Below are 12596 nucleotides of genomic sequence, written 5' to 3'. Positions count from 1 at the left end.
ACCTTCAAACAAACATCCATCCATCCATCTAAACATTCGCATTTATAATATTAGTAAGATTAATGATATGGACTCTCACTTTACCAAAGATTATGTTTCATTAGCATTTTTGTTGTCTTTATTGAAAGACCTTCTGTATTACTGTAAAATAAACGATTTCAAAGAACAGTTTAATCAGCTAATAGAACAATTCTTTAGCGTTATTTATATATTTTCTATCTATTGTTCGTTTTAGATTAAAGCGGCACGGACATTATAAACTCTTTGACTAACTCTAGCCTGTGAATTTGCTCGGCCGCGCACATCGTGAAGTGCTCGTAATGAGAATGTGCCTAGAATATACCTCTGCCGGACTGAAAGACATTAAGCTAAATTCTAGATCACACTGTCCGGTTTATATTTTATAACCCACTTTTAAGGAATATGTACATTGCTATGTAATTTTGTAGGCACACTTGTTCATGTAGAAATATAATATACTTAATTTTCCATTTAAGATAGTTATAGATTGCTTGATAGTTACGTTATTTATTCAGTTTTAGATGCTTTATTTATGAAAGATAGGTAATAAGGTAAGGTACTGTAACCTTTAAAGCTATTGGAGAAGTCTATAAGGCAGTGGTCTCTCCGATATTTTAGCGAGTTTAACTTATTTACTACCTTCAAATTCTCCCTGTCCTTGTACCACTCACGTGGGGTTGGCGCACCAGGTTTTCGACCTCCAGATCTATCGTTACTTCCTTCTTGACCTTTGATTTCTTCAACTTTTGATCCGTCCATCCATGTTTTCCTAAGCCTACCTCTACAGTTTATAGTTTTCCACTCTACGCTATAAAAATCATCGCCTTAGTTAGCTTGTGATAGGACGGAAAACAAAATTCGTTCTTTTAGTAAAAGGTCCCATTGACGTCACATCTTGCAACCTTGACGCAGAGTCGGGTCCAGTGTCGGATTTTACAATTTATGAGGTGGGCAGTATACAGTATTTCACAACCGATAATGAACAATCGATTTTTAAACAATGGCGTTTAAAAATCGACTTCGTTGACCCGCACGAGATATTTATCTGACTAGTTGTGTCGTAAGGTTAGCTTTATTCTTAGACTTCAATCTTTTTTTAAAGTGGTACAAAACCACTCCTTTGTGACAAAATATCTACCTGTCCGACGAAAAGAGTTACATATCTTGTGAATACCTTAAGAGATATGACGTTTTTCGTCGTACTGGTCGATATAACGACGATAACAAGTGGGTAAATCATAACATGTTTTTTTTCGCTCTTTAATTGTTGTACGTCTGATTGACATCGCAGTGTTTTCGTTTGCCACTTTATTCGCAGTCTGAGGTCTATGTTTGTGCGGTTGGGCAGAGCTGGCGGGCAGAGTTGCGGCACGGTGTATTGCCCCTCGTAGGCCGTTAATTGTCACCGCGTCGGCATTGACTAATGCCCGGCCATGTTGGCGCACACCGCGCCTTTAGCTGCCTACCTCTTTATTTGCCAAGCTTTGCTTGATATGCCAAATGTTTGGCCAATGTTTTAGGCCTTGTTACCAATGCAAAAAATATATTGATAGTCTCAGTTGAACAAATAGCTAACTACGAACCTTCAAACAATAATTTGTAAAACTATTCGCGAAATACGGTATCCAATAGATGGATACACAGACCACAATTATTAAGGTGCCCGAAACTTGTCTTTGATGATTTTATTGTAGGCAAAGTTGCTGATTTTTAGGCACACTTAATAGCTACAGATTTCGATTAAAACATCTAATTACTTACACACTTAGAGCAGTTTATTTAATAATTAAGCAGTTACTTAAAAGTTAATTTGTCATGTTTCTCATAATATTAACGGTGACTTGTCTTAATGGTCACAATGTGATGTCAACGGTCTAAGATCCTAATAAGTATCGAATTGTACGCATATTATTTTATGGAAATATATGCGTTTATTTTAGTGCATATTTGCACTTCCCTTAACCTTTGAATCGTCAGGTTCATGGCATTTTGATATGCTCTGAACAATGGCGCTTCGCTTTGATGTGGACCCGGGCGTGGGCCACCGCGCCGTGGGCGTCTGCTGAAACTTTGAACACGTTATTCCTCTGCGACAGTCTCGTCATTTTATAATGTCTGAACATAGCTGTTGTTTTTAACATTTTATTAAAGTTGTCAGATATGGATACAGTGTTATTATTATTAACCATTAAGTTATACTAATTTTTCTCATCACTTATTTGTTACATTCAAATTGGCTGATGTTCCTTTGGTTAGTCCTAGTTTCGACCCCTAAGAGCTTTGATGATACAAAAGAAAATAATGCTTGTTTGATTATTTTTAATTATTCAATTTTGTCACCTCAGCTTAAATAAAAGTTAATATAGTTGTATTTACTGTCTGTACCCTGAATAAACATGTTTTAGCTAATGTATATATTCCAAGATTCATGTTCGTAATATTTATGTAGAGGTACGTTCGCGAGTCGCGCGGCGTAAGTTTAGGTAGGTAGTTGTCGGGTTGCTGGAGGCTAGCGGCGGCGGCTCGTAGGTATGTTTTTGCCAAGTCGAGGCCGCACAAAGGCCCTCGCCGCGCGGGGCCGCCGCGCCGCGATTTACGACGCGTCGCCCGCACTGTATTTCGGGCATTGGCGATGTTCAACGATCAAGGAATGAAATTGGATGCGGTTTTTTAAATATTTTTGTTTCATATTTCAGAATTTTTATTTTATTTAAGTAACTACTTATTGTGTATTCGTAAAACATAGATAATCGTATAACAATGACGTCGAAAAATTATGTTTGCACACAGTTTCATTTTCAATGCTGCCACATCTTTGAAAAAATGTCCATAGTTTAATAAGTTTTACTCTAGTCCTGTACATTATGTTTTTGTTTACGAGCACACTGAAATTTTGCGTTTGAGTCTACAAAGAAACTCAAGATATTTTGGAATACCATATTTTTACCATGTATTTCAGTAGAAGTCTGCTAAGCTGTCATAGATAGTCCATAATTATGTATATTACGATGTAAATGTGGTCACCATGCCGCATCCGTGACAGATTGCTTCGTACGTCGGTCAGCACGTTCTCTAGTGATTTTGTTATCGGCGGCGCGGCGGCACCCCCCGGCGACATCCGACGCCGCGCGCCATTACCCCGCGCCCCCCGCGACCCTCCGCTGCCCCCCGCGACGCCATCGCCCGTCGCCCCCGCACCCGTCGCTCATTAGCCCGATGGCGCGAGACCGGCTGCACTCGGTGACGCCGCGACTTGAATTTTTAGACACGTTTCTATATATACCACATGGATAGGTAGGTATAGCCCGGTGAGTGTACAGACACGCTCCGCGGCCGTGGCACCCGAACAAACAGACCCTTCTATTGCACTTTCTAAAGCAAGATCCCGCTGCCAGCGAATCTTGATTAAATACCAATCGCTGTTTTGTAAATGTACTTTTATAAGTAGACATACTCTTGTGTTTCTGCGTAGAGGCATTGTAAAATCTTCTTCTAGACTTAAAACAAAACAGTAAGGTATTATCCATGTTTTCATCTTAAATCTTAAATTAAATTTGAAGATTATTCAAGTTACAATATTAGGCCAGTGCCTAAGACAGACAGTCTGCCTGCCCTTAGACAGTTCTAAATTGTATTTAACCTGTACTAGAGTAATCAAGAGTAGTTTGGAATCATGGAAGGTCGTTAGTGGAAACGTGGTCTATATGTATATATTGCAGTATATGCTTAATTGTTATCTGCCGCGAGTGCATCAGGGCCGCGGCGCGACGGCGTCCGAGGCCAACCGTCTGACGGCCAGATAACGACCCAACGTTGCGACCTTCACCTGTCCACCTTCCAATACAAACCTTAATGTATTGCATTAAGATTGACTTTAAGTTATCTCTGGTGTGGAGCTGTACAGCCGTGACGTTGGTGGTTGCGGCTGCCTAACCGAAAGTCGGTATCGGTGATTATTCGCCAAGGGTGATGGGCACATATTAAGTTATATTTGTCAGAACTAATGCCTATAAATGTGCTAGGGTTGCTTGTTTGTTAGGGCTGTTCATTTATCATTCTATTCTATACGTTAAAAATTAATTAATTCCGTCTTTACAAGATCATTTTTGATAATTTTGTGATTTGGTGATAATCATTTACGATTCTGTAATAATTTATATTTATTCTAATGCTGTGGTAAGTGGTTGGTATTGTAATTCCACGGTCGATCGCGTTTCAATGAGCTAATATCAAAAACATTTCCACTAGTACATCTCTCATATTAAAACTAACATTTTCTCTCTTTTGTTGGTTAATGTATCGCGGAATATTGTTGCAGGTTTATATTACATCGATGAATGGCTTCCTTGGTTTTTTTTTGCGTTGGACGCCTGTCATTACGTGCACAATGCAAATGAGTGCATTTAGCATTGAGAAAAATGCAGTCCGAGCTTAACTGTAAGCGCGCAATTCTCGGAAACGGTGGCATATTATGTTTTTAAGGTCAGCATAGCGAAATGGTGACGCGGACGTGGACGCCGGCGAGGCGGGTGCGGGGCGCAGGTAGACGCGCTGTGAATACGCGGAAAGCGCGCTTCGGGGCTGCGGACGCGGCGAGGCGCGGCGTCAACCGAGCGCGCTGTCACATCGCATGTTGTATGTCGCCCACAGATAATGTTACATTTATAGTAGTGAACGGAATGAAGGTTTTAAAACTGCGGCTATTTACGAATGTAATTACTATCATTTTAAAAATTGAAACTAATTTATGATAATTTAGATTTGATGGTAATTAATTATAATTATGAATGTTTTTTTCTGTCCATCGCCTTTAACTTTAAGAATGGAAATGTTGTATTGCCTTGTTGAATAATACAAATTATTATCAATGTACAGTGACATTATCCCGCGGGTATCTTTGCCCGTTGGGAACTTATAAAAAATTATATGGTTATCTTGTACAGCGCGGCGGCTAGTGAAGGGTTGGGCGCAGAAAAAAAGGCGCATTCGCGGCGACAGCGGTCGTAACAAAAGTCGAGGCAGCTTTCTGCTTTTACAATTATTGCAAGGATGACAAAAAGACGTTGTAACATCGCGGTGTCCCATTGTGCCGGCGACGTGACGCCGTCGAACACTTTTATTAGACGCTCGTTCCTCCATTTCCCGAAGTGAAACAATAGGGTTTCGGGAAGGGTCACCCGGAACGTGTTCAAATGACGGGCTCCGTGAATATTATTTTGGAGCACAAAAAAAAAAGGACCGCTGCATCTGTGACCATTCATGCATCTCGTGTTACTTTCGGGCCATAATTGTACTCTTTTCAAGTATGTACTGATAAATTTCATAAGATTGAGACACAGATGTTTCGTTTTTTTTTATTTAAACAATGATTATAACATTTATGTTAACTGATTTGGTTGTAGTCTGTGCAGGGAATTTATCTGGTTAATCCGCATCTTTCGTTCTTAGAATTTCTTTAAGTATTAAGATTTTGATTGATCAACTGATGGATGTGTGTGTTTATTGCAAGACGAATTTTAATATTTCACGTATCATTTAATCAATAGTGAATCGTACCGGACTGTAACCGCGATTTCCTAGTTAGTATATCACACACATTATCTGAAATATTTGCGATTTTCTTAGAAAACTGACTTCAGATGTACTGTTTCTTATGCATTCATGATTTACTCGGATTATCGTAATTATCGAACTCGTCTATTATAGACTCGATGTTTAAAAATTTTATTTGCAAGAAAAAAATAACAAGAAGATTATTTTGTTAAATAACGTCTGTTCGTGCTACGTAGCTGTTTGTTTCTGATGATCCGTAAAGCCAAATGCGCTTCAAAGAAATGAAAATACAATCGAAATACCATTTTATCTACAAAACTCTGGCCAAATTCCAGCGTAAAGTCGCTTAACCGTAATAAGCGTAATGAGCGAACAATGCTTGAGTAGCGTCCTTTTCAATTAGTTTTTTCGCGGCGCAGATAATGATTTAGGACGGTCGAGCGGGCGGCGGCGTGGTGCGGCGCGCGGGTAATCGCGGCCGGCCATCTTTTCCCGGAAACCGACAATGGCGCGAAAGCGCGCCCGCGGTGCCGCGGCCCGCCTTTTGTTTGCTCCCTCTAATAATAATGTACTTTCGGTGTAGTGAGGGACGGATGATATGCTATGCACTTTTGTGACTCAGATAATGTTATTGTGGGCTGTCGAAACGCTTTAAAAACGTAGTCATCCATGTTTCGAAAGGAATTTGATGATTATGTTGCCTTATAAGTGTTTAAAATATAAAGCTTTGCAGTATTGTACTTAAAGAAGTAAAAGTTGCGATCACATCCTCTTGTAAAAAGTTCATTGAATTGGAAACCAAGTCATAATATAGAAAACTTTATTGGATACTTAGAAAGGATTATTCTTCTTTGAATTACAATATGATCATTGTAAACTGGACTAATTCACTAATGAGATTTTAAGGATAAGATTATCCTTAGCCTTTATATTTCATATATATATATATTTAAAGTTTAAAGACGATTTCCAAATAATTATAAAGCAACTGGTTGGGTTAATTAGAAAAATCGATAAGCTCAAGTGAATTACACTCAAATTCCGTGGAAGAATCCAAATCCCTTAAGTCGTGAAGGCTTACTATGATCGTATAAGAGCGCGTAAAACATTATTTATTAACTATGTAATATTTGTACACGTCGCAAAACCACGGTCACCAGCGTTGTTATATAAAAAAGCTTCTCTTTGTAACCGGAAGTTGTCTCCAGGGTCGCACTCGGCCGACACGTACGAATTAAAGCTATGTTGTTTTTATTTGTTTTTAAAACAACGGTCCGCCACTGTTATTTTATTCATACGTGATTTGGTAATTTGCCTCATAAATTATAGCCTTCTGCTTGATTTTAGACCGAAATTCTAACTGCTAACAATCATTTATAATTTCAGCGTAGGATTTTTATATCCTTCAACAATGACAATGAAAATTATTCGGTAGTGATAAATAATACACTTTATAGATGTTTTTTATGGAAAGATTAGATATATTCACTGAAAAATGTATTAAAACATACAAGAGCTTTCGCTGGTCGTTGTAAGCGTGCGCGACGAGTCTCGCCGAGTGTGTGTAGCTCGGGGCAATTTACGTGCGTGGCTAATAATGGAACATACTTCCTGGTGTGTCACAGTCTTAGTCCAAGCTATCTTTAAATTATTCTATACACATTTAGCTGCATTTAGATACCAAACAAATAGGTCACACCAAATGCAACTATTTATTCAAGGTTAGGGAAGTTTTTGAGTGCAAATTAACCACGTATAGTACTTATCTAGTGTCTATTTAAACTAAAATCAAACCAACAGTGTTTAAGTGTGTCTTTTCCATCGTTTAAATGTACAATATATACTTTTATTGCTTTTATTTTATTTAATTAATCACCCATGTAAGCATTTACTGCGTTATCTTTTTAGAATTTATATAATTTGGGTGATAGGGAAGCGTTTTTTCGATTGTAAAAGTTGTATAAACATAAACGAGAATGATTCATCGAACAAAAGACCCTATAGGAAGTGCGTTTTACGGAGGGTACCGTGCGTAACTTGTTGCCCTTTTTATATCTCGCGAGTTGCTACGCAAAAGACCACTTTAAAGCTATTCACTTGTTTAAAATAACATTAACATTCAAATGATGTGTGAAATTTGTTCATACATTTGTGGAAGGACTTATATAACAATTTTGAACGATTAACCCTTACTTCCTAATAGTTTTGGATAGGTTAAGCACTTGACTTGCAGGTCCTGGGTTCGAATCCCGCCATGTACCAATGTGTTTTTCAATTTAGATATATACATTTATCCGTAGTTCTTACGGTGAAGGAAAACATCGTGATGCTACCTGCACATATCTGAGAAGAAATTCAAAGATATGTGTGAAGTAAACCAACACGCACTGAGCCAGCGTGGTTGACTATGGCCTAATCACCCCTAACTTGGGGTAGGTTCCGAGCCCCTATGTGGGGACTTATAGCGAGCTGATGATGATGACAAAAGAGCTTATTGCCTTGTTGTGTCTTAGCTTTTAGTATTGAAGCAAGTTGTTTATTGTATCTTGGATATAACGTTTTAACCGAAAAACTTACTAAACCCACATCCATGTCTTATTTACTGCGATGCACTGAGTGTTAAAATATAATATAGTATTTTTGTTTTATTTATAAAAGTCCGTCATTGCGAGCGCTTCCGACGTATAAAGTTCTATCTTGGTTTTCACTGCGCAGGCACATGTAACAGTAAATCGAGTGCGGGCGCTAAAACCTGTCAGCGTGCTGTAATTGCCGGCAGTGGGCGCGGGTCGCGACGTTGGCTCAGCCCAGGTAGTACTAGGGCGTCCAAATTTTTTTGATTTTCAAGAAATATATTCAAACTATAACAAGTGTAGTAGTATTTGACAGGAAAATAGATGTTGGTTTTAATACATTTTTTCGGTTCCATGTTTATAATGTCTGGTTGTGAGCATTTCGGGAAACCAATAATGCATCATCAACTTTGTTCCCTAAAGTTACGAAGAATTCTTAGTAAGATTGCGACTCATAATTATAATACTAGTTTTTTTTAGATGAGTATTTTTGAATTAGGATGAATCCTAAAATGGCGCAACGTGTGGTAACCACACGTGTAGGGGTAATAAGCCGGTAGGTACTACGGTGAGCGTGACGCACGTCTACTTACAACTAGGGTTGCAACGTCTTCGGGTTGGACACGAATTCAAGATTTCATGGCACTAGTCGTCGTTTTTTTCAAGTATTGTAAGTTGACAGCCCTACTTATAGCACTTTAGCTCTACACTGTACAACTGCGTGTTTTTAAACTCCTTAATGATTACGAATTATCTTCCTTCTCGATTGTGGTCGAGCTATTTTTGTGGAGCAGGTTAACACGAGAATGTGTTGTCTTATCTCTTTGGTCATTTTGCAGGTAGTTTGTAAACAATAAATATGGTGAGGTTGTTGTTGAAGTTGTACTTGTAATAACTTTATTTTGTAATATTTTTGAATATGTAAAATCTGGTATTTGCTTGTAAATTAGAAATCGGGATTGAGTTGTTTTTAGTAATTTTTTTATTATAATATAATCATTGTGGTTAATTAAAGCAGTGACTTTATAACCTTTCAAACAGAATGGTTTCATTAAATTAATTAAGGAAATATGTTGAATGTACTCGTAATTATCTGTTCATTATCCTCATCTCTATCCCTATAATGATGTCGCAAATGCAAATCGTTGCAAAAAAAACAACCACGTGAGGCGACGACTGCATCTCGAATATCTGCGACGAGATCTTCCTCAAGCAGTGTAAAAACACTTCCCGTTTTTTGCGTAGCGAGTAGTTTTGGTGGCGGCTTCGTTCGGGTTGTTCATAAATCCGGTCGAGTCGGATGCGACGAGTCGCGTCGCGTCAAGTCGCGGAACTCTCCTCTTGGCGCTCGTAAGTAATTACCGCGGCGCTCGGCGCTTGGAGCCCCTTCGACTGCCTCTATCTGTGCCGCCGCTAATGTCTCTCTAGGGTTGTCGATTTGTCGGTTATCTATATGTTGATTTTAATGACATTATTTTTGTCTATCTTATTACTATATCATAAAAATGTCCGGCGCAAACTCGTTTATTAAAAAACCGAGCAATAACGAAGTAGCATCATACTTCGTAATTGCGTGTTATTTGGTCTAACTTAAATTATTTCACTGGTACGTAATTTTGCATTTCATTCAGAACTACCTTATCATAAAAGTCTACGCACATCAGCTTTCAAAAGTCAAAAACTCCACTCACTATGACGGCAACAATTCGTGGATAAAAGATTTATCAAACAAATATACATCCTTATTTTTGATGAATTTTCGTTATTAATACCTGGAAAAAAACATTTTTCTAAATCGTGACAGCCCTATATGCGCGATGTCGGCGATCGGCGACGGTGACGGCCGCGTAAATGCGTAAATGTAAATGCGCTGCGCCTCGCCACCGCCATCCGGTCGCGTCGCCGCGCCTCGCCATGCCATCGCCACGCCACACCGCGCAAGCCGCGCAACCCGCGAGCCCCCGTCACATAGGCTCGCCTCGATTCTAAACCGCTCCTACACTACATTTAATGACAATTTATAAATTACGAAAAAGTTATTCAATCGATCATTAATCATTATTTAACTTAGGCGAAGATTTTGTTTCAATTATATCATGTAATGTAGGCTTTAGAGAGGAGAGTAATACAGAATCTATTAAGTAAAAAATTATTTGTGCAGTGTAATCGAAAAGGGGTTCCATTAACATGCCCTTGATCTGAAAACTTACTTAACATAGTTCTTTCAGCTTAGGTTATGTTTTAAAACGTGAATTATTAAGGTAAAGGTAAATGTTGGTCTGTCGTGTTGAGAAATCGCGAATTATTGCAACACGTTATGGAGACGGAACCGCGGCCTGCGAGCAGTCACTCAGCCGCGCAACGCTTTGGTGTGTAATTACACACTAATTAACGCTCAAAGCAAAAAGTCACGTAAAAATTGATCAGTACACTTCGCCCGGCGGTTAAAATGTCGGCTATCTTGCGTACCTTGAGAAATTTTGAATAAATATTAAACCATTCCAAAGAAGAATTAAAGGAAAACGTTATCATACTTTGTAGTGATTAAAAACTACATATTTCAATTCGTCCGACGAAAAGAGTTGTAAGTCGACAAATAAGAGATGTAACTCTTTTCATCGGATAGTATAATTAAATCTTGTTTTACTTTATATTCTTAAAATAATCGCAATACTATATAGAGAATGGCTTGTGTTAGTTCTTTTTCACCCGGATACATTATTCTTCTCGACTCTACAATACTCGTTACCGTGAAGTATCATCGTGGAATGAAATATGTGTTGTTTGCCGTTTGTTTACACATTTCAAGTGTTGTAAACATTTATAGAAAAATACATTTGCAATTGAATAAAAAATATGTCTACACTACGTTAATTGAACGTTTCAAAAGAATGCTGTTGCATTTTGAATATTAAAAAAATTGTAATATCTATGGTATTTTTAAGATCTTTAATTTATTTATAGACTCTATTTACATGTAAAACGTAAAACTTTTTGTACTATACGACAATTAGTCTTTGAAATCTTGTCTAATTTTTTTTAGCACAAAATTCACATTTCTTTTACACACTTTGATATTGTTTCTGGTTACAAAACGTTACACGGGCAACGTCTACAGCATTTTCGTGGAAAAATGAAAACCGGCGAAGCGGGCAAGTATTCTCTGTGACCTTGGAGTGGAGAGGCTTATTTTATCTTTATAGCCTGTCAGTAACGTACTTCACTCGGCACGCATTGTTTTTTTTTTCAAGATTCCGTTCACGAGTATTCGATCATAAAATATATTTTAAGAGGAAAATATTTTTATTAGGAGTAGGTGTTACTTAAATCCTTAATCCAGTCCAACCAATACCAACTTAGTCGTTGGTTTGATTATGAAGTAGCTTATTTCATAGGTAGAACGAGTAGGAATTTTTAATCTTTTTTGCGCAACGCTTTGTCTATATTATAGTAATCTATTGAGACAACTATTGAGTGCAGAATTAAACATTCTGCCAAAGAGATGACATACTGGCAACCAAGATTTTGCCTTTTTAATTAAGTAATAATACAGAGTAGAAAAGGAGAGTAGCTGAGAAGTCGAAATGCTAACAACGAAATGTAGGAGTGAATAGAGTTAGATGAAATTGTTAATGTTTTAACAACGAATAAAGCATTCTGGCGGCCGTGGTGCTCTTATCAATTTATACATGGTCCATGAACTGCTTAAGTTCGTACCAAATAGACATAAATATCCTTTGGCGTTTATCAATCGGTTTTATATACTAAAAATTATGAGAAATTATTATCATACTGTCGTCACAATAGAACCAATGAAGTTACCATCATTAACTCTAAACATTTTAGAATATACTTCGGCATTATTTATTTACTTTGGCATTTTTCTTGTATAGTTATGTTTTTTATATTTATATATCTGGTAGTATACTATAAAAGCTTCTTACAAGTAGGTAGATGTAAAGAGTTGTCAGGGCAGCTCCCCTAAGTCCCCAGGCTAGGGATAAGGCTATGAGAAATTCAAGGGGTGGCAAGGGGAAGAATAAGGGCTGTTTGTTGCTATGCACAGCTATTGTTAAATTAAAATCTTGTTCTTAGTATCTTAAGTAAGTCTACTAGCTTACTATATCAGAATATCCACCATATAGTGCATGGAAAGTCTATTAAATCAAAATCTAGTAACATTTATTTTTTCTTTATTGAATTATGATTAATGCTACCAGCCAGTCTGACACATTTATTGTAAATTTAAAACAATTTTTTTTTTCACATGGAATGAAATATTTCGTAGCTCTCAAATCTCTTGATATAAGAAATGGAGTGTGCTTTACAAGCGTCAATATCTATGTGATGTTCTTTGGAAATCGCGTCGTGTGAGTCACGTATTCGGTTGCAAAGCGAACGTCTCTCGATGCACCCGGTGGCACTGACAGCCGCAATGCAGTGCCATCC

The 12596-nt window shown here is 37.8% G+C and overlaps 1 protein-coding gene across 1 annotated transcript in view; it reads left to right on the top strand.

Annotated features, from left to right (window-relative positions):
- Positions 1-12596, top strand: part of LOC106712045 (dynein regulatory complex subunit 7) — a 96795-nt gene that overhangs the window by 7147 nt on the left and 77052 nt on the right. The window lies entirely within an intron of this gene.

This window comes from Papilio machaon, chromosome 17 (assembly GCF_912999745.1).
Source record: "Papilio machaon chromosome 17, ilPapMach1.1, whole genome shotgun sequence".
NCBI lineage: Eukaryota > Metazoa > Arthropoda > Insecta > Lepidoptera > Papilionidae > Papilio > Papilio machaon.
This window is presented reverse-complemented; position numbering and strand designations above follow the sequence as displayed.